General features: G+C 37.8%; 1 long non-coding RNA gene across 1 annotated transcript in view; it reads right to left on the reverse strand.

The window, feature by feature from the left end:
* Window positions 1-284: 284 nt before the first annotated feature.
* LOC125106536 (uncharacterized) overlaps window positions 285-27,566 on the reverse strand; it is a 159,465-nt gene continuing 132,183 nt past the window's right edge. Inside the window, exon 4 of the long non-coding RNA XR_007129344.1 lies at window positions 285-1,902. This is a non-coding gene — a long non-coding RNA (uncharacterized LOC125106536). The remainder of the gene's footprint in view (window positions 1,903-27,566) is intronic.

Here is a 27,566-nt window from a genome sequence, read left to right on the forward strand (position 1 = left end):
TTTAGCTCCAGAATTTGTTTGGTTCTTCTAAAATTATTTCTGTTCAACTTTGCATTTTGTTGGTTTTTTTCTTGATTTCATTGTGTTACCCTTATTATTTTGGGAGATCAAAAATTCAAACTTATTGGGGCACCTGGGTAGCTCAGTGGGTTAAGCCTCTGCCTTCGGCTCGGGTCATGATCTCAGGGTTCTGGGATCAAGCCCTGCATCAGGCTCTCTGCTCAGCAGGGAGACTGCTTCCTCCTCTCTCTCTGCCTGCCTCTCTGCCTACTTGTGATCTCTGTCAAATAAATAAGTAAAATCTTTAAAAAAAAATTCAAACTTACTGACATTTTTAAGCAAGAGACTCTTCTTTGTTGCTTCATTCCATTGTACAATACATATGGAAAATATCTGTACAAAGTTTTTTGAAACAATGTGCTAAAAATATCATGGATACAGCTGTTAACATCTTGTAGTATATATGTGCATATTCTCTGACTCTTCACTAAGTTTAGAATACAGAGAATTTAATGATCCTGTGTTGTTTGCTAATGTTCCTTGGCTCCATGGTAGAGGAGTTTTACAAAGATTTGCCATATGTTTAACTTCAAATGAAAACTTTCTTAAAACAGAAGGAATGCTTGCCTAATATTCATTAATCAAAGACAAAAGAACAAAACAAAACCAATCATGATCACACTGCACATGAATTAGCTACGTTGAAAGCTCCAGGAAAAGGGAAACCTCATTTGTGAAGTGAACAAGTATGTATACGGACAATGATTTTACACATTTTTCTTCCATAAATCACTATGCAGGTTTTACTTATTGGTAGTTATGTAAATTAGTTACAGAAACTAAGAAAAATTCTTGTAGCTCATTGAGATTCCTTAAAACAGCTATTTTGACTTCTTTATCAGGTACATCATTGATCTTCATTTCTTTGTGGTGGATTCCTGGAAAATTGTGTTCTTCTGGTGTTGTCGTATTTTTGTTGATTTTTTACATTTTCCTTGAAGTCTTGCACTGCTGACTTCACAGCTGAGGAAGCAGTCACCCCTTGTAGTTCTCACTAACTAGGTGAGAGAAATGCCTTGCCAGCCCTGCTAGAGATTCTGAGTCTTTCCTAGGCTTTTCTTATAGATACACCTGCTGAATACTTTTGGCTACCTTGTGTGACAGAATTTTTTGTGTGTATGGGTGTGTGACAGAATTCTTAAAGGTCATGTGTCTTCCCTCAATCCTCTAATAAAGCTATTTCTCAATACCATAAAGCCAGGCCTGTGGTGGATAGTCTTCGTTTTGCTTGCCCTAGAATGGTGGCCATGCTCAAGATTGTGGTACTCTTCCAGGCCCACAGATCTGGTCTAGCTTCATGAACACACTCACCAGCCCTCTGCGAAACTTTTGCTGCTGCTGGGAGTGCCAGTGAGCCCTTTGGGATCTGCATTCTAGGTGTCCCCTGAGACTCACTGGGCGCTTCCTGACCATGTTTAGTAGAATCTGCTTCCATCTAGTACATCCACCATACCTTAGCTGTCCTTTTTTTTCCCCACCCCCTAGCTGTCCTTTTCTTAACCCCTTACTGCTTCCCAGTCATGAAGTTCAGTACTCAGTATTCTGGATAGGGCAAAAGAGAAATGAGACTCTTAGGCAATGTTTTGCCCCAATGGAGAAGCTATGTACTATTCACACACCTTACTTTTTCCCAGGGAAGAAATCATGGACTGAAAATTTTCTCTTAACGGTTAGCCGTGCTGGTTTAGGAAATGGCTTATGTGGGTAAAATGAACCATTACTGGTTTCCATGCCTTGTTCTTGTATTTTTTTGCTTCTACCAATGTGCTGAAACTTCCCCAATGGATGCCTGGATTTCCAGAAAGACTTCCTTGTCCATAGGTGGTTGTCTCCATCAGTGTTCTGTAGGGAAAAGATAGTAGAAAACACTCCACCGTTATGAGGGTGTCAATCCTGTAATTATTCATTCATTGGTATCTTTTCTAAGCTAAGCACAAGTTCAAACACACCCCCAGCTCTAATGCACATATTTCATTCCAGCCCTTTTCCCCCTTTGCTTATCTCCCATTCGAACAGTGAGAACCAGAGTGCCACCATCTTTCATCCATTTACATAATAGTCCAATTTTAGTCTATAAGTATACTGGCTTCATAATTGTTAGTCAGTACTCGATAAGAAACAGCTTTACCAACTAATGCAGTGTTTTTTTTTTTTTTTAAGATTTTATTTATTTATTTGACAGAGAGAGATCACAAGTAGGCGGAGAGGCAGGCAGAGAGAGAGAGAGGGAAGCAGGATCTCTCCCGAGCAGAGAACCCGATGCGGGACTCGATCCCAGGACCCTGAGATCATGACCTGAGCCGAAGGCAGCGGCTTAACCCACTGAGCCACCCAGGTGCCCTAATGCAGTGTTTTTATACAGCTTTCTTATCTATAGTCTTAGACTCTTTATTCATTTCCAAAGATCTTTGGATGACTACCTTGTACTTTTCCCTTTTAGTGAGGTTATGTCCTACATTTTGATACAATTAGATTCTTTTCTTCTAGTTTGCTTTACATCTTTGGAACCCCTAACCTCCTCATGGATTTAAAAACTTTTTTTTTTTTTTTTACATTAAGTTTCACTCTTTGTGCTACGAAGTTGTAATGGTTTTGACAAGTTCATGGTCTAATGTATTCATCAGTACTCTATGACACAGAATTGGTTTATTCCCCCCAGATCTTGTTTCACCTATTGAACTTTCCTCTCCCTTAGAATCCAGGGTCATTACTTTTTTGCTTTCTGTCCTATAGTTTTTACTTTTTCTGAATGTCATATAAATTTAATAATTCAATATGTAACCCCTTCAAGCTGACAACTTTCAGTTAGCAATATGCAGTTAACATTCACTCATATTAATAGCTCATGCCCTGTTATCCCTTAATACTAAATAGTAGGAATATCTCACTGTTTATTCTCATACATATTGAAGGACATCTCAAGTTCTTCTAGTTTTGGGCAATTATGAATAGTGCTGTTGTAAACTTTCTCATGGATATGTGGACATTAGTTTTCAAAAGAGGTGAACAAATACTAAGAATGTGATTTTTAGATCAAAGATAAACCTCTCTTTAGCTTTTTAAGAAACTGTCAATGTGTCTTCCAGAGTGGATGCACCATTTTCATTCCTTCCAGTGATGGAAATTACTTCCTCATTCTCCAAGTCCTTGACAAAATTGTTATTCTTAGGATTTTTTTCAAAATTTTTACTGATTCTAAAAGGCATGGAGTATTTTGTTGTTTAATTTTCTTTTCCCTAATGACAAGTGGTTGTTGATCTGTGAAATTCCTTAATCTGTGACTTGTCTCTAAATAATTTTGAACGTTTTCTATTCCTATTTGAATATTCTGCTGCATTCTCTTTTTTCACTTTTCCAATTATGCCTACATTGAAAGCTTTGGTACTGTTCATCAGTTCTTAGATGTTCTGATGTCTTTTTCCATTTTCTTTTCAAGTTCTCATTTCAGTTCATGGATTCTCTTGAAGTTCACTGACTCTTTCCTTGGAGTGTTAAATTTGGTGAGCAGTAAAGGCATTCTTCATTTCAGTTATTTGCTTCTTAATTTCTTGCCTGTGCTTTTGATGCTCTTGCATTGTTGTTATCTCTCTGGTGACAGAGTTTTGTAAAACACTTGTCTGATAATTCCTACATTTGTGTCACATCTGAATTTGTTTCTGATGATGGTTTTGATTTTTTAGGTTGTGTAATTTTGTTCAAATTTGGGCATTGTATGTGCAATAGGTGTTATCTATGTTGTCATGTGATAAGTTATGTGATAAGTTTGCCTAGGATTTCAGCTTTCTTTAGTGGCAGGTTTCAAATACCTCTACTGTTTGTATTTTTACTTCTCTAGGATTTAGGGTTTTCTCTTTGCCCTGTTCCTCAGAAAGACTATACATCTTGGGACCTCTTTCTACTGCAATTCACTGTAAATATACTTGAGGTTTATTGGGATGATGGCTGGATGTGAGAGAAGGAAAACAAGCCACATTCTTTGGCATAAATCGTTTTATAGTTCTCCCTTCTCTTTGGGGTTTGCTTTTCTCATTTTTCTCCTTTTCCAGGCATACAACTTTTATCTTTTTTTGTCCCCTCATCTGTTTTACTTTCAGCATCCCCAAACGTTTTTTTTTTTTTTGAAGCCCTGTCCTGTTGTGAATTAATTTTTCCTTCTCTTTTTCATATAGGAAGCTGGAAAGGTACAATGTTATGTAATTCCTTTCCACCATGGGAAATACGGTCTGGCTAAGGGATTCCCTGAGACCTGGGCTTCATGATGAGGACTTAGGAGGGTATCATAATGGTGTCTCTTTGTTTATTCCTCGGAATCATGAGGTTGTTTTTCTCAGACTTTTACTGTGAAAGCCTAGTGGAGTCTTTGAAAGGAATTGTGAACCAGAGAAGTTTTTTACTCCAGTCCATACTCCGGTGACAACAATTTCTGATTTTCCAATAAAGTAAGTCTTACTATCATTCCTGGCTTCCAGCTGCTGCTGCTCTGGCCCCTCCACAACTGGGGATAACTGTCTGCCCTCTGCTCTGAGTTTTCTGATAGTTCTAAGAAAGGTGTTCATTTTCATATGGTCCAGTTTTTCTTACTGTAGACAAAGAGTGCCAAATTATGACACTTTTACAACTTGGCCCAGAAACCAAAAGACTAGCTGGTTTTTTAAATTAAAGATAAATTAACTTTAAAATTATATCAAGGATCAATTGTTTAATGACAAGCAGCATTATATTGCATAAGATAAAAATCACTGACTAGATTATTGTTATTTAAGTGTTAAACTTGTAGGAGCCTGTATTTCCAAATATTTTATCCATGCTTGAAATGATTCGAAACATTTCGATTTCAACTTCTCTGTTTACAGATCATCTCAGTTGTACTTGACTCTCATAGCAAATTTATTATAGCCTACTATTTATTTTCTGAAGTATTTTCTTCAGAAGAGTACACAGTATATAACTGTAGTATTAGAGTATGACAAATTTCTTAAAAATCCTATTTCTTCTGCCCTTGTTTCTGTTTTATTCTTACCCTACAGGAACTCCATGGACCTCACTGTCTTCTATTTCGGCACCAGTCCTATTCTTCATTCGTCTACCATCCCCAGCTTATCCTATGAGGTGCTATATGATATTTGTTTAATTCTTAATTCTCTTTAGGCATATTGAGTTCCTTGGGGTTCTTTGGCACTCAAACTAAAATCTTGTTTCAGACCTCTGTAGGATTCCTAGGCAAGTATTTGTACTCTGTCAGTCATATAATGTCTTGGGCACTTCCCACTTAATAGTGGTTGTTATTTTTCTTGATTTAATGTAATTATCAACCCATCTGTGCTTCAGTTTCTGCTATGTGCTTTTCTTAAATCTTTTAGTAGACATGTGATTCTTTCTTCCTTCACTCACTAGTTCACAAACCCCTAGATTTCTACTCTACCTTTAGAATCAGATAAATAATGCATGTAACAGGTGAGTATTTTATAAAATTACACTGTATGAATAAAGAAATGTACATGAGGTGGGAAAGAAATGTCCATAAACTACGCTCTTCTGGAGAAGTTAACATATACATATATTTATCTATTTTCCCCCTTTCATACATAGTGACTTGGGATAAGGATTTTTCTTCTCTACATTCTGTGAAAACTATTAAGATGAGTTAGTGACTGGCTAGGTTTGCTTTGTGAAAGTACTAAATGTGTTCTGTCCTTAATATGAAAATGCTGTTTTAAATAATACAGAACAGTTCATCAGACATTTTTAATGAAATCTTATGTATTTAAATGAACCATCTGAAAGTTAACTCCAAATTTAATGATAGTCACATTAATTACCAAGGGAGTTTGGAGTTCAAGGAAGTTACTAACAGCTAGACAAAACTGATTTTAATCATCAAATTTAAAAGCCATTCAAGCACTATTTTGTAGGAATTAGAGAAAAAGGAGAAAAAAGGACATGATCCTAGGGAAAAAGACTTATTTCAGCTTCTGAACTATATTCATCAATTTGATAATATGGTTTAAAATCCCACTGAAGAATGTATGTATCTTCATATTTTAGAAATTCACATTTTTTTTTAAAGATTTTATTTATGTATTTGACAGACAGAGATCATAAGTCGGCAAAGAGACAGGCGGAGAGAGAGAGGGAAGCAGGCTCCCTGCTGAGCAGAGAGCCCAATGCGGGGCTCGATCCCAGGACCCTGAGCCGAAGGCAGAGGCTTTCACCCACTGAGCCACCCAGGCACCCCAGTAATTCACGTTTTCAAAGATTCCACTTATTTGAGATAGAGAAAAAGAGAGAAATTGAGAGAATGAGTGGGAGGAGGGGCAGAAGGAGAAGCAGACTCCCTGAGGAGCAAGGAGCCCAACCTGGAACTTGATCCTAGGACCCTCGGATCATGACCGGAGCCAGAAGCAGATGCTTAACTGACTGAGCCACCCAGGTGCCGACTAATTCATTTTTGATAGTGCTTAGACCAGTTAAACATATTTAGTTACAAAAGACTTTCCTTAGCATCCTAAGACAACTCTGGAAATAGTTGCTATCAGTGGTATCCAGGGCTGTCATTTTTAATTTTTTGTCCACAGAAGTTTTAGAAATGGAGTCTACATAAAAGCATTTGTTCGTGCACAGAAGAGAGTAACAATGAGTCAAAATAGTTCAGGTCAGTGAAATATTCTGCAAGGTTCAGGAGAGTGTCTGTGTTTATCACTGACAGACACTTTATGATCGGTCTATGGGTACAAAGTGGATCCCTGCAAAGCTATTTCAGCTAAGAAAGTGCTAATACATGCTTAGACAGATTTTGAGCCACAGTGAAGTCTGTCAGGTCTGGGAGGGATAACTGTGGACTTTTCCCAAAACAAGCCATGGTTATCAATATTCCCAAATCCTGACAATCGCTCAATTTTTTTCCTCTCATCCCCACAAACAAGATTATCAGTTGTGTCCTACTTACCCTGACTTGTTTTATTTCTGTCTTGCACTGGGACTTCATTATTTTTCGAGCTAGAGGCATAGTAACCTATCTAAAATACCTGATTTGCATGTTCAATAATTCATTGATTCTCTGAATCCATGAGCATGGGTGGAATAAAAAACTAATGTTTCGTCCAAATAGGACCCAAAAGTATTGGATATTTGCCAACGTAAGAAAATAAGAATGTAATCAAAATATTTGCAGTTGTAATTCTGTGAACAAAAAATTATGACTTTAGGGGCACCTGGGTGGCTCAGTGGGTTAAGTCTCTGCCTTCAGCTGAGGTCAGGGTCTCAGGGTTCTGGGACTGAGTCCCACATCAGGCTCTCTGCTCAGCAGGGAGCCTGCTTCCCCCCCTCTCTCTGCCTGCCTCTCTGCCTACTTGTGATCTCTCTCTGTCAAACAAATAAATAAAATTAAAAAAAATATGACTTTAAAAAGCCTTTCAGAAAGTTTGTTGGACAATAAGTCAGAAAATTAACGGAGAGCTGGGGAGGGGGGAAGGCTAATGGTGAAGTTAAAAATACTAATAGGTGGAGGAGATAGCAAAGTTTACCATGCTGAAGGAGAATTAAATGAAGGAATATGTCTTAGAATAGTAAGAAAGTGGTACTGAAATACAGTAGAAAGTTTCTATTTAGTTAAAAGTAGGCTTTTTTGTGGGGTGCCTGGGAGGCTCAGTCGTTAAGCATCTGCCTTCAGCTCAGGTCATGATTCCAGGGTCCTGGGATTGAGCCCCACTTTAGGCTCTCTGCTCCACAGGAAGCCTGCTTCTCCCTCTCCCGCTCCCCTGCTTGTGTTCTCTCTCTTGCTGTGTCTCTCTTTGTCAAATAAATAAATACAATCTTTAAAAAAAAAAAGTCCTTTTAAAAAAATTTATTTATTTATTTATTTTAAAATCACCAGCAACTATAGTGAAAAGAAAGGTGAGGAACATTCTGTTAATGTGTAAGGATTACAAAAAGAAGGGACTTCTTCTCATAATAGGTTAACGGGGAATAGACTTATGTTTCTACTTTAAAAAATGGCTTTCAAGAAACTGGAAATCCTACAAAAAAGGAAAATAATCCTTGAGAAATGAGAAACAAACCAGTGAGCCCTGCAATCACCCAGTTTTGTGTAATGAGAATTTCCAGGCCTTAACGCCAAAAGGGTAACCGAGGCAGAAGGGGGAGAGGGGACTCCAAGTGGAGCAGACGTTGCTCAAAGTCTACAGAGTTCTAGAGAGTTTGGAATCAAATTACTCAACATTGGTACTTCTATTTTTAATTTTTGGGGGAACCTTCAAACTGTTTCCACAGTGTTTCCACAGTGGCTGAATCAGTTGACATTCCCATCAACAGTGTGTGAGTGTTGGTTTGTCTTCACATCTTTACCAACACTTGTTTCTTGTATTTTTGATTCTAGCCATGCTGACAGGTGTGAGGTGGTAGCTCGGCGTAGCTTTGATTTGCATCTCCCTGATGTGGAGCATCATTTTCATGTGTCTGTTGGGCATCTATACGTTCTCTTTGGAGCTATGTCCATTTTTTAACTGGATGGTTTAGTTTGAGGGGTGCGGAGTTGTGTAAGTTCTTCATAGATTTTGGATGCTGACCCTTTAACAGATAAGTCATTTGAAAATACCTTCTCCCATTCCCTAGGTTGCCTTTTTGTTTTGTTGCTTGTTTCCTTTGTGGTACAGAAGCTTTTCATTTTGGTATAGTTCCAATATTTTATTTTGGCTGTATTTCCCTGTCCCAGCAGACATATTTAGAAAAAAGTTGCTGCAAATGAAATCAGAGACATTAAAGCCTGTGCTCTCTTCTCAGGTTTTTATGGTTTCAGGTCTCACATTTAGGTTCATAATCCATTTTGAGTTTATTTTTGTGTATGGTCTAAATGGTCCTGGCTCATTCTCTTGCTATCTAGTTTTCTCCAACACCATTTATTGAAGAGATTTGTTTTTTCCCCACTGTATGTTCTTGCCTCTTTTGTCAAAAAGTTAATTGAGCATGAGTTTGTGGGGTGATTTCTGGGCTTTTTATCCTGTTCCCTTGATCTTTTTGTCTTTTCTGGTGCCAGTACCATTCTTTTTTGATTACTGCAGCTTTGTAAATTAACTTTAAGCCCAGATTTGTAATTCCTACAGCTTTGTTCTTCTGTTTCAGAATTGCTTTGGCTGTTCAGGTTTCTTTTTTGGCTCCATATGAATTTTAGGATTGCTTGTTCTAGTTCAGTGAGAAATGCTGCTGGTATTGATAAGAACTGCATAAATCTATAGATTGTTTTGGGTAGTAGGCACATTTTAACAATATTTGTTTTCCAATCCATGAGCATGGAATATCTTCCTTTACCCAAAGAATACAAGAACACTACTTTGAAAAGATTTATGCACCCTACGTTTATTGCAGCATTATTACAATAGCCAAATTATGGAAGCTGCCCAGGTGTCCACGGATAGGTTAAGGTGTGTGTTTGTGTGCACGTGCGCATGTGCAAACACACACACACGAATATTAACCAGCCATAAAAAAGAGTGAAAACTTGCCATGTGCGACAACATGGATGGATCTAAAAAGTGTAATGCTAAATGAAATAAGTTATTCACAGAGAGGTAAATACCATATAATTGCACTCATCTGTGGAATCAAGAAACAAAACAGTAAACAAAGAAAAGGCAAACCAAAAAAGTAGATTCTTCACTGTAGAGAATACATAGATGGTGCCTGAAGGGGAAGTGGGCGGGGGATAGGTAGAACAGGTGAAGTGGATGACAAGGGACTTACTATGAAGAGCACTGAATGATGTACATGAGTGTGGAATCACTACATTTGTACACCTGAAAGTCATACAACACCAGTTCTTCACTATGCTGGAATTTAAAAATATAAAAATGAAAGAAAAGAAAAATGAAAGAAAAGATAGAGTTTGCAGAACAAAGAGAGAAGAGAACTCACCGATGTCTACAGGGTTGCCCTAGAATAATGGTGGCATATAAACAGGCACACACACGGGAAGAAACTACCAGACAGCTGGAAAAGGACCAACTAAAGGGTTAGAACAACAGTATCCAGTGCTCACGTGTGGCTGTGCTTTTGCCTGCCTGCAAGCCAGAGTGGAAAATCTAACAATTCATAAGCCAATGGCAGAGAACTTGAAAAGATCTTCCCATAGTGGTTGGTATAATTAGCCTTAGAATAAACATCACTCTGTTGTTGTCTAAAAAATAATCTTAAAACACAGATTCAAATGATCAACTAAGCTGTCTTCAAGTAACTTAAATATGTCCTAGCATAAAGCTAAAAAAAATTATCTAATTTTTTATCCCTTGAGCCTCCTAACCTCAGAAAAATTAAAAGTTACAGTATCTTTTAGCCATTCAGAAAGTACCAAGCATGCAAAGAAGGTGAAAAACAAACTAGAATGAGGGAAAGGAAGGAAACAAACCTGACACAGAAGCGACACAGATAGTAAAGATAGCTCAGAAGTAATTAAAGCTGTAGTTTACATATTCAACAAGCTAAATGACAAGTTCAACATTTTAAGGAGGAAGATAGGAAAAGAATCAATTTGACCTTCTTGTAGCAAAAATTATGTTTAGCATAAAATAAGTACACTGGATGTAATTGCTGTAAAACATTGCAGAAAAAATTCATAAACATGGATACTTCATAGTAACTGTTTAAAATAGAAAGCATAGTATGAATGGGGAAAAAACAATGTGATTTGTAATACAGCTTCAAGCAGTCATCAGCATCCCTGAAAGAGAGGGGTTGAAAATATTTGAAGAAATAATTTCCCAGTTTGATAAAAACTAAACTCAGGTATTCAGGATGTTCAAGGAACATTAAGCCCTAAAAACAAGAGAATTATACCAAAGAATATCTAATTACGTGGCTCAAAATAATGGTTTATTGGTTATAAATTTTTAAAGACATCCTGAGGAAAAGTGTATGTACAGAGAAGCAACAGTAAGGACGAAAGTGACTTTTTTTGTTACATCAAAGCAAGAGAGAAGACGGTTGATCAACATCTTGGAAGTACTGAATAAAAAGTCATCAAGCACAAATTTGATGAATAGAGAAAATGCTTCTAAAACTGAAGGTAGAAGAATTTTTTTTCAATGACAACCCGAGAGAAAGGATGTACCAGATTTATACTATAAAAGCAGGTAAAGGTAGTCTTTTAGAATTCTGGTCCCATCTAGCAAAGAAGGAAGACCTTGAATTCACCTCCCTAGACATCCGAAATTTACACTTTTATATATATAACGGTTCCTCCTGAAGAAAAGCGGAGGGCAGTGCTGAACAACCACCGTGCAACAAAAGACAGGCCACACAGAAAACAGTGAGAGAGAGAGACTTGGCAACGAAGGGACCCCCACCCCTGACAGTGCAGATTGCAAAAGGAAAGAATAGTACTAAGGGACTAGGAGCAGATTTGTCTGTCCTGCCATTTTATTTTTCTTTTTTAGACAGACAGTGGGGAGCAAGAGGGAGAAAGAAAATCTTAGGCAGATTCCCCACTGAATGCAGAGCATTCTAGAGGCAGCGCCCGTCTCATGACCCTGAGATCATGACCTGAGCTGAAATACAAAGTAGGATGCTTAACCAACTGAGCCACCCAGGTGCCCCAGAAGCTGCCATTTCAAAGAGCTACTAGTATATGAAAGATCCAGTTACTTTCCAAGTGCTGAGAAGTTCTCTTGGCTGAAGGGGCTGATGAAAACCACTGCTTATGTTCTCTGTCCATCCTGATAGAGTAGCTAGGGACAGGCTTCCTTCTGTATACCATAGACAGCCTGCAGCCTCCGTGAGCCTCCCAGGGCCTAGCCCACATGAGCCATGAATATCCTGGCTATAAAAAGCTGTAATTTAAAAAGAACAACAAGAAAATAAAGAACCTAGCCCTAGGACCCCCAAATGGCAAGGGGGCTTCTAGAACTTTCTCTGAGCCTGAGGGTCTGGAAAGTGCCACTGCTGCATTCCTTACTTACCTTTATAGTGCAGATAGCAGCAAGGTCTGGCCTGCAGCCTGAGAGAGTCATGGGTCCCTAAACCATACCCACCCCAGCCAACCCATCAAGGCAGCCCCACTGCGGGGTTCACCAGGACACTCCTGAGCAGCATTCACTACAGGTCCAGCCACTGGGCCAACCACCACCAACTGAGCACCACAGAAAATTCCAGGCCCGTGTCACTTTGGCTCCACACAGCTTGGTAGGGTATTCTAGATGTAGACAGAGAGCTCTGTGACCTTGTGGCTCATACCTTCTTTGGCTATAGCCAAAACTCTCAAAGCACCCCTGCATATGGTGCCCTAGGAACTGCTAGCCTGTGCCTACCTTGACTCCAGCCTTCCCACCTGTATCATCAATTAGATGATATAGGTGCCCCTATATCATCTAATTTCTGCAATAAGAATAGCACAGAACAGGGTGACTGGGTGGCTCAGTGGGTTAAAGCCTCTGCCTTCAGCTCAGGTCATGATCTCAGGGTCCTGGGATTGAGCCCCCTCGTCAGGCTCTCTGCTTGGCGGGGAGCCTGCTTCCCCGTGTCTCTCTGCCTGCCTCTCTGTCTGCTTGTGATCTCTCTGTCAAATAAATAAATAAAATCTTAAAAAAAAAAAAAAAGAATAGCACAGAACTAGAAAATAATTACAAGAAGAAAATGGGGAAAAAGAAACAAGCATGTGGAGCCTAAACATGTTACTTAGCAACTGATGGGTCAACAAAGAAATCAAAGAGGAAATGAAAAAACGCATGGATACAAAATGAAAAAACAACAGTCCAAAATCTGGGACTCAGTGAAAGAACTTCTAAGAGGGAAATTTATAGAGATATAGGCCTGCTTCAAGAAACAAGAGAAATCTTTAAATAAATAAATAAAAATAAATAAATAAATAAATAAATAAATAAATAATCTAATGTTACACATAAAGGAACTAGGAAATGGAAAACAAAGTCCTAGTAGAAAGAAGGAGATAATAAAGTTCAGAGGAAAAAGGAAAAGATCTATGAAACCAACAACTGGTTCTTTGAAAAGACAAATTTATAAATGTTTAGCCAGACTCATCAAGAGAGCAAAAGGACATGAATAAAATGAGAGCTGAAAGAGAAGTAACAACCAATACCACAGAAGGACAAAGGATTAGGAAACCACAGTGAAAAATCATATGCCAACAAATCAGACAACCTACAAGAACTGGATAAACACCTAGAAATAAACAATCCTCCAAAACTAAATCAGAAAGAAGTAGAATGTCTGAACATACTAATTACTAGTAACAGAATTCAATCAGTAATCAAAAACTTCCATCGTTACAAGGTCCAGAACCAGATGGAATCATAGGTAAATTCTACAGAACATTTAAAGAACAGTGAATATTTTCTCTCTTTGAACCATTCCAAAAAATCAAAGAGGAAGGAAAGTTCTCAAATTCATTCCATGAGGTCAACATTACCTGATACCAAAATAAAAAATGCTACAAAAGGGAAACTACATGCCAATATTCATGATGAATATAAATGTAAAAATCCTCAACTTACTGGGGTGCCTGGGATTCTCAGTGGGTTAAGCCCCTGCCTTTGGCTCAGATTATGATCTCAGGGTCCTGGGATCCAGCCTCCCATTGGGCTCTCTGCTCAGCGAGGAGCCTGCTTCCTCGCCCCCCACCCGCCCCGTCTGCCTCCATGCCTACTTGTGATCTCTGTCAAATAAATAAAATCTTTAAAAAAAAAATTCTCAACATACTGGTAAAAAAAATTTCAACAATACTTTAAAAAGGCCTTTCACCATAATCAAGTGGGATGTATTCTGGGGATGCAAGCGTGGTTCAAAATTTACAAGTCCATCATGTGATAAACCACATTAACAAAAAGGAAGATGAAAGTAATTTGAGTATTTGGGCACCTGGGTGGCTCATGTCAGGATCCCAGGGTCCAGGGATTCTCCTCTCCCTCTGCTGCTCCCCCCTGCTTGTACTCTCTCTCCCTCTGTGAGATACATAAATAAAATCTTTTAAAAAATGGGGCACCTGGGTAGCTCAGTGGGTTAAGCCTCTGCCTTCGGTTCAGGTCATGATCTCAGGGTCCTGGGATCGAGCCCCGCATTGGGCTCCCTGCTTGGCAGGGAGCCTGCTTCCTCCTCTCTCTCTGCCTGCCTCTCTGCCTACTTGTGATCTCTGTCAAATAAATAAATAAAATCTTTTTTAAAAAATTACTTGATTATTTCAATAGACGAGGGGCACCTGGATGGTTCAGTCAATTCAACACCAACTCTTGATTCCAGCTCAAGGTCATGATTTCAGGGTCATGGGATCAAGTCCCACCTCAGGCTCTGCATCTCTCTCCCTTTGTCCCTCCCCCACTCGCATTCTCTCTCTCTAAAATAAAACCTTCAATAGCTGCAGATAAAGCATTTGATGAAGTACAACATCCATTTATTAAAACTATCAGCTCAACAGGTTTACAGGGAATATACCTCAACACAATAAAGGCCACAGATGAAAATCCACAGTGAACGTCATAATCAATGGTGAAAAAGAATTTTTCCTCTAAAATCAGGAACAAGACAGATCACTTTCAGCAATTACATTTAATATAGCACTGTAATTCCTAGCTGTAGCAATCAGACAAAGAAAGAAATAATGGGCATTCAAATTAGTAATAAAGAAAGAAACTGGCATGGTTTCAGATAACATGGTATTAGACATAAAAACTCTAAAGACTGTATCAAAAATTATTAGAAGTGGGGCGCCTGGCTGGCTAGTGGGTTAAATATCTGCCTTCGGCTCAGGTCATGGTCTCAGGGTCCTGGGATCGAGCCCCGCATCGGGCTCTCTGCTCAGTGGGGAGCCTGCTTCCCCCCAACCTCACCTGCCTCTCTGCCTGCTTGTGATCTCTCTTTCTCTGTCAGGTAAATAAATAAAATCTTTAAAAAAAATTATTAGAAGTAATGAATTCAGTAAAGTTGCAGGAGATAAATACACAGAAATTGAGTCTGAGTTTCTTAACACAAAGTAGTAGAAAGAGAAGTTAGGAAAATAATTCCATTTATAACTGTAACAAAAATAAAATATTAAAGGGGATACAAATGTAAAATTATTTCAGGTTCATGGACTGGATGAGTCAGTATTGTAAACATGTCCATAATTCTCAGGAAACCTACAGCTTCATGCAATCCCTATCACAATACCAACAGGGGTGGCTGGGTGGCTCAGTCTGTCTGGGGCTCAGGTCATGATTCCAGGGTGCTGGGATCGAGTCCCACATCAGGCTGCCTGCTCAGTGGGACATCTGCTACTCCATCTCTCCTCCATGCTCATGCTCTTTTTCTCCCTTGCTCTCTCAAATAAATAATAAAATCTTAAAAAAAAAAACCAAAATTTTTCACGGAAGTAGAATAGTAAAAACTTTTGTATGGAACTCTAAAAAAAACAAACAAAAAAACCCAATAGTCAAAGCAATCTTGAGAAAGAAGAACAAAGCTGGGATATCACATTCCCAGATTTCAAAATATACTAGGATGCTGTAGTGATCAAATCAGTATGGTACTGACACAAAGATAGATACACAGAGTAATGGAAGAGAACAGAGAACCAGAAAAACAAACCAACATGTTGTACGGTCAATTAGTCTATGACAAAGGAGGTAAGAACAGACAATGAGGAAAAGATAATCTCTTCAACAACTGCATTGGAAAACCTGGACAGTTACATGCATATTATGAAACTAGATCACTTCTTCATACCACATTAAAAAGGGAACTCTAACTGGATTAAAGAACTGCATGTGAAACCTGAAACCTTAAAACTCCTAGAAGAAATCATCATAATTTATTTGACCTATATCTTAGCAATCTTTTTCTAGATATGTCTCCTCAGACAAGGGAAACAAAAGTAAAAATTAACTACCGGGGCTACCAAAAATAAAAACTTGCAGTGAAAAAACCATCACCCAAATGAAAAGGCAAGCCTCTGAGTGGGAAATAACATCTGCAAATAATCTGATCAGGAGTTAATATCCAAAATACAGAAAGAATTTATACCAAAAAACACTAATAAAAGAGAAATAATCCAGGGGCGCCTAGGTGGCTCAGTGGGTTAAGCCTCTGCCTTCGGCTCAGGTCATGATCTCAGCGTCCTGGGATCGAGCCCCGAGTCAGGGTCTCTGCTCAGTGGGGAGCCTGCTTCCCTCTCTCTCTGCCTGTCTCTCTGCCTACTTGTGATCTGTCAAATAAATAAATAAAATCTTAAAAAAAAAAAAGAGAGAAATGATCCAATTTTAAAAAGGACAGAAACCTAGTAGACATTTTTCCAAAGAAGACATACAGATGGCAAATGCACACATGAAAAGATGGCTGGCCACATCATCAGGGAAATGTAAATCAAAACCACAATGAGATACTACCTTACACCTATCAGAATATCTAGAATTAAAAAGAGAAGAAAAACTAGTGTTGGCAAGAATGTGGAGAAAAAGGAAACCTGCACTGTTGGTGGGAATGCAACCCGATGCAGCCATTATGGAAAACAGTATGGAGAGTCCTTAAAAAATTAAAAAATAGAAGTAACTTATGATTCAGTAATTCCACTACTGATATTTACTCAAAGAAAATGAAAACACTATTTTTTTAATTAAATTTTTAAAAAAGATTTTATTTATTTATTTGACAGACAGAGATCACAAGTAGGCAGAGAGGCAGGCAGAGAGAGAGAGGAGGAAGCAGGCTCCCTGCAGAGCAGAGAGCCCGATGTGGGGCTTGATCCCAGGACCCTGGGATCATGACCTGAGCTGAAGGCAGAGACTTAACCCACTGAGCCACCCAGGCGCCCCTGAAAACACTAATTTTTAAAAAAATATTTATTTGACAGAGAGATCACAAGTAGGCAGAGAGGCAGGCAGGAAGCAGGCTCCCTGCTGAGCAGAGAGCCCAATGCGGGGCTCAATCCCAGGACCCTGAGATCATGACCTGAGCTGAAGGCAGAGGCTTTAACCCACTGAGCCACCCAGGCACCCCGAAAACACTAATTATTAAAGATAAATCTATCCCTGTGTTTATTATAGCATTATTTACAACAGCCAAGATATGGAAGCAATCCAAGTATGCATCAACAGATGAAGAAAGATGTAGCACACACCCAGGAATATTACTCTGTCATAAAAAAGAATGAGATCTTGGCATTTAGTGACCTCATGGATGGGCCTACAGGGTAATATGTTAAATTAAGGAAGTTAGATTGACAAAGACAAATGCCATATGATCTCACCTTTACATAAAATCTAAAAAGGAAAACAAAGGAATATATGAATAAACAAACAAAAAAGCAGAAAGAGTCTCCTAAAATACAAAGAACAAATGGATGCTTGCCTAAAGGAGTGAGGCTGGGGGATGGGCAAAGTAGGTGAAGGGGAGTGCAAAGTGCAGCCTTCCAGTTACCGAAGGAAGAAGTCATGGGGATGAAGGGTACGCATAGGAAAAATAATCACTTATGTATTTTAATGGCCTTGAATAATGTTAGATGGTAGCTGCACTTAGGAGAACACAGCGTAGGTTACAGAATTGTCAAAACATGTTGCATACCTGAAACTAATGTGAAATTGTGTGTTAGCTATATTTCAATAAAGAAGGTTTTTTTTGTTTTTTTAGATTTTATTTATTTGACAGAGATCATAAGTAGGCAGAGAGGCAGGCAGAGAGAGAGGAAGGGAAGCAGGCTCCCTACTGAGCAGAGAGCCCAATGCGGGGCTCGATCCAAGGACCCTGGAATCATGACCTGAGCCGAAGGCAGAGGCTTCAACCCACTGAGCCACCCAGACACCCCAAAAAGTTGTTTTTAAAATAGAAGAAAAATGGTAATTGATATAAATATGAATCCACACAAAGGAATGAAGAGTACTAGACAGGGTAAGGATATGGGTTAGTAGGACATTTTTGGTACCATTTAAAATTTGTTAAAACATTGACTTTTAAAAAACAACAGTGATATAATTGGATATTTATAAAGCCGAAGGCAGAGGCTTTAACCCACCGAGCCACCCAGGCGCCCCAGGGCCAAACTTCTGCTCAGGTATGATCTCAGGGTCCTGGGATGGAGTCCCTTGGCGGGTTCCCACTCACTGAAGACTGCTTCTCCCTCTCCCTCGGTGCTCTGTCTCACTCTCAAATAAATCAATGAAATAGTGTTTTAAAAAAGATTATGCCAATAAATATTTTTAGTCTAAGCCTTAAAGTAACCCTCAAATTTCATGCACAAAAAATTGCTGTCAATGACAACAAAATGGATAAAATAGATTAAAAAATATGTACTAGATTTGAACAAAGGGAAAAAGAGCAAAAGATAGCAAAGAACAGATGGCTCCAGTAAAAAATACACAGAAAATTTTATGTTACACTTAACCTTAGTAGTAATGACATTACATGGGAATGGTCTAAACACTACCACTAAAGGGATTAAATAAAAAGTGAAAATCCTATTACTGCCAACAAGAAACATATTGTAAATATAAACAAAATGGGAAGACTAAAAGGGTAGTAAAACATACTGTTAACAATAGTCAAAACCAAAGCTCTAACAGAAAAAGTAGGTTTCAGAGCAAAACATGCTGGCAGGGCTAATTAGGTGATTTGATAACTATACATTGGCTAGTTTTTAAAAAATCTTAAATATATTTTTGCACTTGATGCAAAATGCTTAACTAACAATGTAAAACCTAGTTCTTTCAGAAGATTAATAAAATTGATAAAACACCAGACCAATTGTTCAGGATGAAAAGAGAAGTTACAAATTAATCAATATCACAGTAAGAGAGGAGATGTGACACGACGGAATCTATATGCTACACTGCAGAATCTATAGTTCAAGGAAAACCAGAGTATTATGAGCAACTTTATGCCAACTTGTCAAGAAGTTAGCTGACACAGACATAATTCATGAGAGACAGAATATCGAAATATATTCGTGAATAAATGAATAAACAGAAAGGGACAAAATCTTTGAAAAATAAAAACTATCAAAGTCCTCAGAAAAGAAAGAAATAACTTGAAAACCCATACTCCTACTTAAAAAAATAAATTTGTAGTTTTAAAATTGTCAACAAATTAAACCCTGGAACCACATGGCTTCACTGAGGAATTATACTGAACATTCAAATAAGAAATAATGCCATATCAATGGAAACTTCTTCAGAAAAATGAAAAAGGGTGAATGTTTCCAAATTCACGTTATGAGATTAGCATTATAGTAATACCAATACTAAAGAATGACAGTATAAGAATATAAAATATCAGGACAATATCCTTAAAAAAATAGATGCAAAATTTCTAAATGGAAATTAGCATAGCTAATTCAACAATATGTTAAAAAGATAATACATCGGGGCCCCTGGGTGGCTCAGAGGGTTAAAGCCTCTGCCTTTGGCTCAGGTCATGATCCCAGGGTCCTGGGATCGAGCCCCACATCAGGCTCTCTCCTTGGCAGGGAGCCTGCTTCCTCCCCTCTCTGCCTGCCTCTCTGCCTACTTGTGATCTCTGTCTGTCGAAAAAATAAATAAAATATTAAAAAAAAAAAAAAGATAATACATCATGATGACCTGGGGTTTATCCCAAGTTTGCAAAGTTGGTTTAACTTTCTAATATCAAGGAATGAAATTCACAATATTAATAAACTAAAACAAAATCCCGTTACCTCAATTGACAAATAACAAATGTGTAACAAAATCCAAAATTCAGTTTTCTCCTAAAACTAGAAACAGAAGGGAACTTCCTCGGCATGACTAAGAGCATCTACAAAAACCAACAGTTAAGAACATTTCTTTTAAGCTAATAACTTTTTTTTTTTTTAAAGATTTTATTATTATTTATTTATTTGACAGACAGAGATCACAGTAGGCAGAGAGGCAGGTAGAGAGAGAGGAGGAAGCAGGCTCCCCGCTGAGCAGAGAGCCCGATGCGGGACTCGATCCCAGGACCCTGAGATCATGACCTGAGCCGAAGGCAGAGGCTTAACCCACTGAGCTACCCAGGCGCCCAGCTAATAACCTTCTTAATGACAAAGAAATATATACTCTCCCCCCACCCGAAAAAGAAGGAGGTGTCTTCGTCATTACTTTTATTCAACATTACTTAGAAGATCTAGGCATTGAAGTAAAAGGGTAAGAATTAAAAGGCATCCACATTGAAAAGGAAGAAATAAAAATGTCTTTCTTCACAGATGATAAGATCTATGTAGAAAATCTGATGAATCTATAAAATCACTGTTAGAAGTTAATAACTTAAGCAACACTACATATTACAAAATATGACAGAAAATTATTGTATTTCTTCCTAAAAGCACTGGAAATGAAATTTTAAAATACCTTTTAAAATTGTATAAAATTATGAAATATACTGGGGTATACCCAACAAAAACTGTGAAAGACCTGTACACTGAGCACTTCAAAATTGCTAAGGAAATTAAGATAACAAATGTGGAAAGTTAAACTGTTTGTTTATGATTTAGAAGACTCAATCTTATTAAGACACCCATTCTCAAAAAATTTATCAAAAGATTCAGGGCACCTGGATGGCTCAGTTGGTTAAGCAACTCCTTCAGCTCAGGTCATGATTCTGGAGTGCCAGGATCGAGTCCCACATCACACTCCCTGCTGAGCAGGGACCCTGCTTCTCCCGCTGACCTCTCTCCTCTCATGCTCTCTCTCATTCTCTAATAAATAAATAAAATCTTTAAAAAAATTTATCAAAAGATTCAATAAAATGCCAATGAAAATCTTAGCCAGTTTGTAGAAATTAACATACATGTATTTGAAGAATTTTATATCCCTACTGCATCCCCCCCAAAATCTTACACTCCACATCATACAGAAATATACACTTATGATGGATAATATACCTGATTTAAAATTAAAATTATAAAACTTCTAGAAGAAAGCCTTTTCTAATTATACCAAATCATAATTCATAAATAAAAAAATCTATTCATTGAATATCATAAAAAAAATTCTTTTCAAAAACAATTGTATGCTTGCACACACATACACACACACACATTCTCACATGTTCTTAGGTTTGCTTATGCGTAAGTGAAATGAATGACAGCAATAATACAAGGAATGATAGGGAGGGATTGTGATTACTTGTAATTGTAAGCATCTTTTATTACCTGTCAAATATTACAGTATTATTTAAAAGTGGATGTGGATTAGGCACAGACATATATTGCAAACTCTAAGCAACCCCTAAAAAGTTTAAACAGTGCAGATGCTTTTGACAATATGCTAAAAAAAAAAAAGGAGAGAACATGGAATCATAAATTGCTCAATTAAGACAAGGAAAGGATAGTACAAGAGAAGAAACTTAGAGGCCAGTAACCCTGATGAACCTGGATACAAAGATGAACATGGATCCTCAACAAAATAAAGAAGACGTACAGTATGAACAAAAAGGATTATTCCGTGGATGCAAAAATGTTTCAACATCTGCAAATCAATGTGAAATGCCACATTAACAAAATGAAAGACTAAAATCTTATGTTCATGTCAGTAAATGCACTAAAACCATTTCAAAAATTCAACATCCATTTATGATAAAAACTCTCAACAAAGTCAATTTAGACAGAACGTACCTCAACATAATAAAGGCAGTGTATCACAAACCCATAGTGAATATTGTGCTTGATGGTCAAAAGCTGAAAGCATTTCCTCTAAACTTAGGAAGAAGATAGGACGGCCACTCTCTTCACTTTCATTCAACGTAGTATTGGCAACGCTCGCTGGAGTAACTAGCAACTCAGAAAGGAAGGAATAGAAAAGCTTTTCTATTTGGAGAGAACATATATGAAAAGCCCTAAAGGCACCAGCAAAAAATACTTGGACAGCTAATATATGAATTCGATAAAGCTGCAGGATAAGGAATATACAAAAATCTGTTGGATTTCTATACGCTCATAATGAACTATTAGAGAAATTAAGAAAATAGTCCCATTTGGAGTTGCAGCAAAAAGAAGAAAAGATCTAGAAATAAATTTTTTTTTAAAGATTTTATTTATTTATTCGACAGAGAGAGATCACAAGTAGGCAGAGAGGCAGGCAGAGAGAGAGGAAGGGAAGCAGGCTTCCTGCTGAGCATCGAGCCCGACGCGGGACTCGATCCCAGGACCCTGGGATCATGACCTGAGCCGAAGGCAGCGGCTTAACCCACTGAGCCACCCAGGCGCCCAGATCTAGAAATAAATTTAACCAAGGAGGTGAAAGAACTGAAAACTGGAAGATAGTAGTGAACAAAATTGAAGAAGACACACAACACAGAACTGTAAAGCTCCTAGAAGGCAACAAAGAAAAAAACCTGGATGGCCTTGGGTATCGTGATGACTTTTTTGAAGACACCACCAAAGGCTCTAGCCAGGAAAGAATAATGGATTCACTGGACTTCATTAAAGTTAAAAAATGCCTATTCCATGAAAAAGTATGGAAAGAATGACAAGGCATGCCAAAGAATGAGAAAAATTCTTGCAAAAGACACATCTGATACAGGAGTGTTAACCAGTTATAACATTTAACATATAAGAAGCCTTAAAACTCAAGAATAAAAAAAAAACTCAACAGAAAATGAGCCAAAGACCTTAACACATGCTTGACCAAAGAAAATACAAAGGAAAAAAAGCACACCAAAAGATGCTCCACATCTTATGTCATCACAGAAATGCAAATTAAAACAACAGTGAGATACCACCTCACACCTGTTAGGGTGGCCAAAATCTAGAGCGCTGACAACATCAAGTGCAGGGATGTTGTAAAGCAACAGGAACTGTTATTTGTTCCTGGTGAAAATGCACAACGATCAGGCACTTTCGAAGAAATTTGGGTAGTTGACTACAATACAAAATACCAGAATGTCATCCGGCAATCATGCTGCTTCCTATTTATCCAAAGACATCAAACATTTACGTCTACACAATAACCTGGAGAGGATGTTTTTAGTGGCTTTATTCCCAAACTTGGAAGCACCTAGAGGTCTTTCAGTAAATCAATTTATTAGCAAACTGTGGTACATCCTGACAATGGAGTATTATTCAGTGCTAAAACAAAAAAAATGAGCTACAGAGACATGAAAAGACCTCAAGGAAACTGAATCAGAAATTACAAAGTGAAAGGCCAATCCAAAATGCTATATACTATATGGTTATCAGTATATGACATTTTGTAACAGGCAAAACTTTGAAGGCAGAAAAAAAAAATCCATAGTTGACTGGGATTGGGGAGGAGGAAGGATGATTAGGAAGCAGTTTTAAGGCAGTGAAACCACTCTACCAGATGCTATAGTGGTGAATATTTGTCATTAAACATTTGTCCAAATACACAGAAGGTTTAACACCAAGAGTGAATTCTAGGATAAACTATGGACCTTGGATACAATGATGTGTCCACATATGTTCATCAGTTCTATCAAAGCACATTGTCATAGGATTCTGATAATAGGAGAGGCTTTGTAAAAGTGAGCGCAAGTATACAGAAAATCTCTGTACCTTCAGCACCATTCTGCTGTCAATGTAGAACTTCTCTAAAAATAAAGTTTATTGAAAAAAAAAACAATAAATGAGAACACCTAAAGGGATGGATTTGTCACTTATACTGAGAAAGCAAAGCAAATAATGGTGTGGAAATCAAGCCTTCTTCTACTCAGTATTGGGATACTTAGGAGTGGAAAAGGCTGTTGTCACTGAAATAAAGTTGATAAAAGACACAGATATAATGATTGCCAAGTTACAACTGAAAGTCTTTAATATTAAGAACCAAGTTCATTTACATGATAAATATTATAGAATATTTATTTGCCTATATTTTCATAAATTATAATATAAATATAATGAAATAGGGGTGCCTCTGTGGTTTAGCTGGTTAAGTGACTGACTGCCTTTGGCTCAGGTCATGATCCTGGAGTCCCAGGATAGCCCCACATCTGGCTCCCTGCTTAGCAGGGAGTCTGCTTCTCCCTCTGACCTCCCTCACCACTATTCTCTCGCTCTTAAATAAATAAAATCTTAAAAAACCCAATGAAACAGACAAAACTTTATGACCATGTAATAGCAGATACTGTTATAATCTATAATTATCTTAATGTGTGTTATATTTTAAATACATATTGAATTGAGAGTAGCAGAATAACTTAATCAAATATGAACTTAGTCAGTCTTATAATTTGTTTTAAAAAATAAGAGTACCCAGAAAACACACACACATAGTCCAAGAAAACAAGAGATCCCTAAGTGTTCTATAGATTTTTTCCCCTAAATACTATCCATGCATTCACAAGGATTTTAAATGTGGTCATTTGTTACACAATTTAGACTATTCATTGAGTTGGTTTTGTGTGTTAAGTCATTGATTTTACCACTATTCACCAACACTTTCAGTTCCCTTCAAGTTCTGGCTATCTACCTATATCTATGTCTGTCTTCTAACATGTGTACCAATTCAATGACTTTTGATTAGAAGATTTAAATGTGGGGAGAATTAGTATTTCTGTTTTCAGTCTAAGTTGCATTCCTACCACAGTAGTATTTATTATACTACTGACAATCAGTTCAAAAAAAGATAATCTCACAGTTTTGAAGCTATTCTATTGGATAACTGAATTTCTCATAAAAAGCCCCAAAAAGATTTACAAAGTGCAATCACAAAAACATAATTTAATAATGTCAATCAGGCTTAAAGATGTATTTAAGAACTACCACGATACATGGTTACTTTTAATGGAAAATGTTTAGAAACCATTAAAATGTGTTTTGGATTTAGACAAACTCACTTATTGACTATTACTGTATTTGCATTATAAATATAGTTACATTTCTTATTCATTGGAAATCTGGAAGAACAACATCTTGTGTATATAGCAATATCTGTAAAGAATGGATGTATAGTCAATTCATTCATACAACCTCTCTCATGGACACCTACAAAGTGAATTACATTTTGGTTTAATTACCACTGTTACTAACTAGGAAAACTATCAATTCAAATTATAGTGATTAGGGGTGCCTGGGTGGCGCAGTGGGTTAAGCCTCTACCTTCAGCTCAGGTCATGATCTCAGGGTCCTGGAATCGAGCCCCGCATCGGGCTCTTAGCTCGGCGGGGAGTCTGTTTCCTCCTCTCTCTCTCTGTCTGCCTCTCTGCCTGCTTGTGATCTCTGTCAAATGGATAAATAAAATCTTTAAGGGGTGCCTGGGTGGCTCAGTGGGTTAAGCCGCTGCCTTCGGCTCAGGTCATGATCTCAGGGTCCTGGGATCGAGCCCCGCATCGGGCTCTCTGCTCAGCAAGGAGCCTGCTTCCTCCTCTCTCTCTGCCTGCCTCTCTGCCTGCTTGTGATCTCTGTCTGTCAAATAAATAAATAAAATCTTTAAAAAAATTTAAAAAAAATCTTTAAAAAAAATAAAAATTATAGTGATTAAATACATGAAAAAAACTGAGTATTTGCAATTACTTAAGTAGTTGATTTTGAACAACACATATTGTTCAAATTCTCAGAAATTGTAACCAAATTATAGGTACTATATTTCATCAGGTGGTTTGGAATAAAAAATAATTCTTTATAATTGAGTCAGTTCTCAGAATTTCTCTCAAATGCAAATCAAAATGGTGAAAGTTAAAAAAAATTGGCCTATATAAACTTAAATAAATGAATGGATGGAGTAGTGACTTAAATGTGAGTATTAGGTACTAAGTAACTCATTCATACAGTTCCATAAGAAGTTTAAATGGGTATTTTTAAAATGACTTATTTACTTTAGAGAGAAAGCAAGAGTGGGAGGAGAGGCAGGAGGAGAGGGGGACAGAGAATCCCAAGCAAACCTTCCCCTCCCACATAAGGCTCAATCTCAGGACCCTGAGATCATGACTTGAGCTGAAATCAAGTGTTGTTGTATGCTTAACCAACTGAGCCATCTAGGTGCCCCAAATGAATACTGTTTAATATGGCCCAACATGACATTAAAGATGATTATTTGACTATGGAACATGTACACTTTATGTTAAAATGAACCACTAGACAACACGGTGGTATAGCAATCTGCTTCCACCCCGCCCCCTCAATGATCTAAACAACTATTCTGCACACAGAACCGAAGATTCAGGTCAGGGATTATAGCACACAGGTAGAACACAGAAATTTGAAAAGATGCACTGAGGAAGACAGTATTACAGCACTCCAGTTGGTCTTAAGAGGTGAGATGCTTTAGGACAACACACTCCTTACCTGCTGCATTAAGACCCTTGATCTGTAGCAGAACAAACTTACTTTGTTCGATATCTGTAGACTACTACCCTGAGGGGTGAAGGATCATATTTTATTTCACCCACAAAGGCCAGCAAGTCTGTTTGAAGCTACCTTGGTTTTCTGATTAGCCCAGCATGTTTTTAGGAAAATGTTTTTCTTTGTTTAGGTCACATAAACAATCTTAGTAATCTTCCTTTGTGGATCTGGAAACCTTGCCCTCCTTTGCAGAAAGAACAGAGTACTCCTGAACATCACAAAAACCAGAGCCCCTTCCAACAACCCCTCCCACTGAGATAATGTTTGGAGCTGGCATCATCAAGTCTCCACATAATCAAGAAATGCTGCAGGCCACTATACTCCCTTCTCTGATTTACTGCCCTAAACCCCTTTAAAAACACTTGGGTGAGGTAGAAACCTTAGAGTTGGCTTTTGGACAAGAGTCCACCTTCTCCTCAAGTTGCCAGCCTCCTGAATAAAACTCAAATTCTTTCCAATCAAAACTCATCTCTTGATACTATATGTGGGAAATGCAAAAGACTCACTTCAAATCTGCTAGAACTTGTACAGGAATTTATTAAAGTGTCAGGATATAAAATCAATGCACAGAAATGAGTTACATTTCTTTACACCAACAACAGGACAGAAGAAAGAGAACTTAAGGAGTCAATCCCATTTACAATTGCACCCAAAACCATAAGATACCTAGGAATAAACCTAACCAAAGAAGCAAAGAATCTATACTCAGAAAACGATAAAGTACTCATGAAAGAAATTGAGGAAGACACAAAGAAATGGAAAAATGTTCCATGCTCCTGGATTGGAAGAATAAATATTGTGAAAATGTCTATGCTACCTAAAGCAATCTACACATTTAATGCAATCCCTATCAAAATCCCACCCATTTTTTTCAAAGAAATGGAACAAATAATCCTAAAATTTATATGGAACCAGAAAAGACCTTGAATAGCCAAAGGAATATTGAAAAAGAAAGCCAAAGTTGGTGGCATCACAATTCCGGACTTCAAGCTCTATTACAAAGCTGTCATCATCAAGACAGCATGGTACTGGCACAAAAACAGACACATAGATCAATGGAACAGAATAGAGAGCCCAGAAACAGACCCTCAACTCTATCATCAACTCATCTTCGACAAAGCAGGAAAGAATGTCCAATGGAAAAAAGACAGTCTCTTCAACAAATGGTGTTGGGAAAATTGGACAGCCACATGCAGAAAAATGAAACTGGACCATTTCCTTACACCACACACGAAAATAGACTCAAAATGGA

The sequence above is a fragment of the Lutra lutra genome, chromosome 8 (genome assembly GCF_902655055.1).
Source record: "Lutra lutra chromosome 8, mLutLut1.2, whole genome shotgun sequence".
Lineage (NCBI taxonomy): Eukaryota > Metazoa > Chordata > Mammalia > Carnivora > Mustelidae > Lutra > Lutra lutra.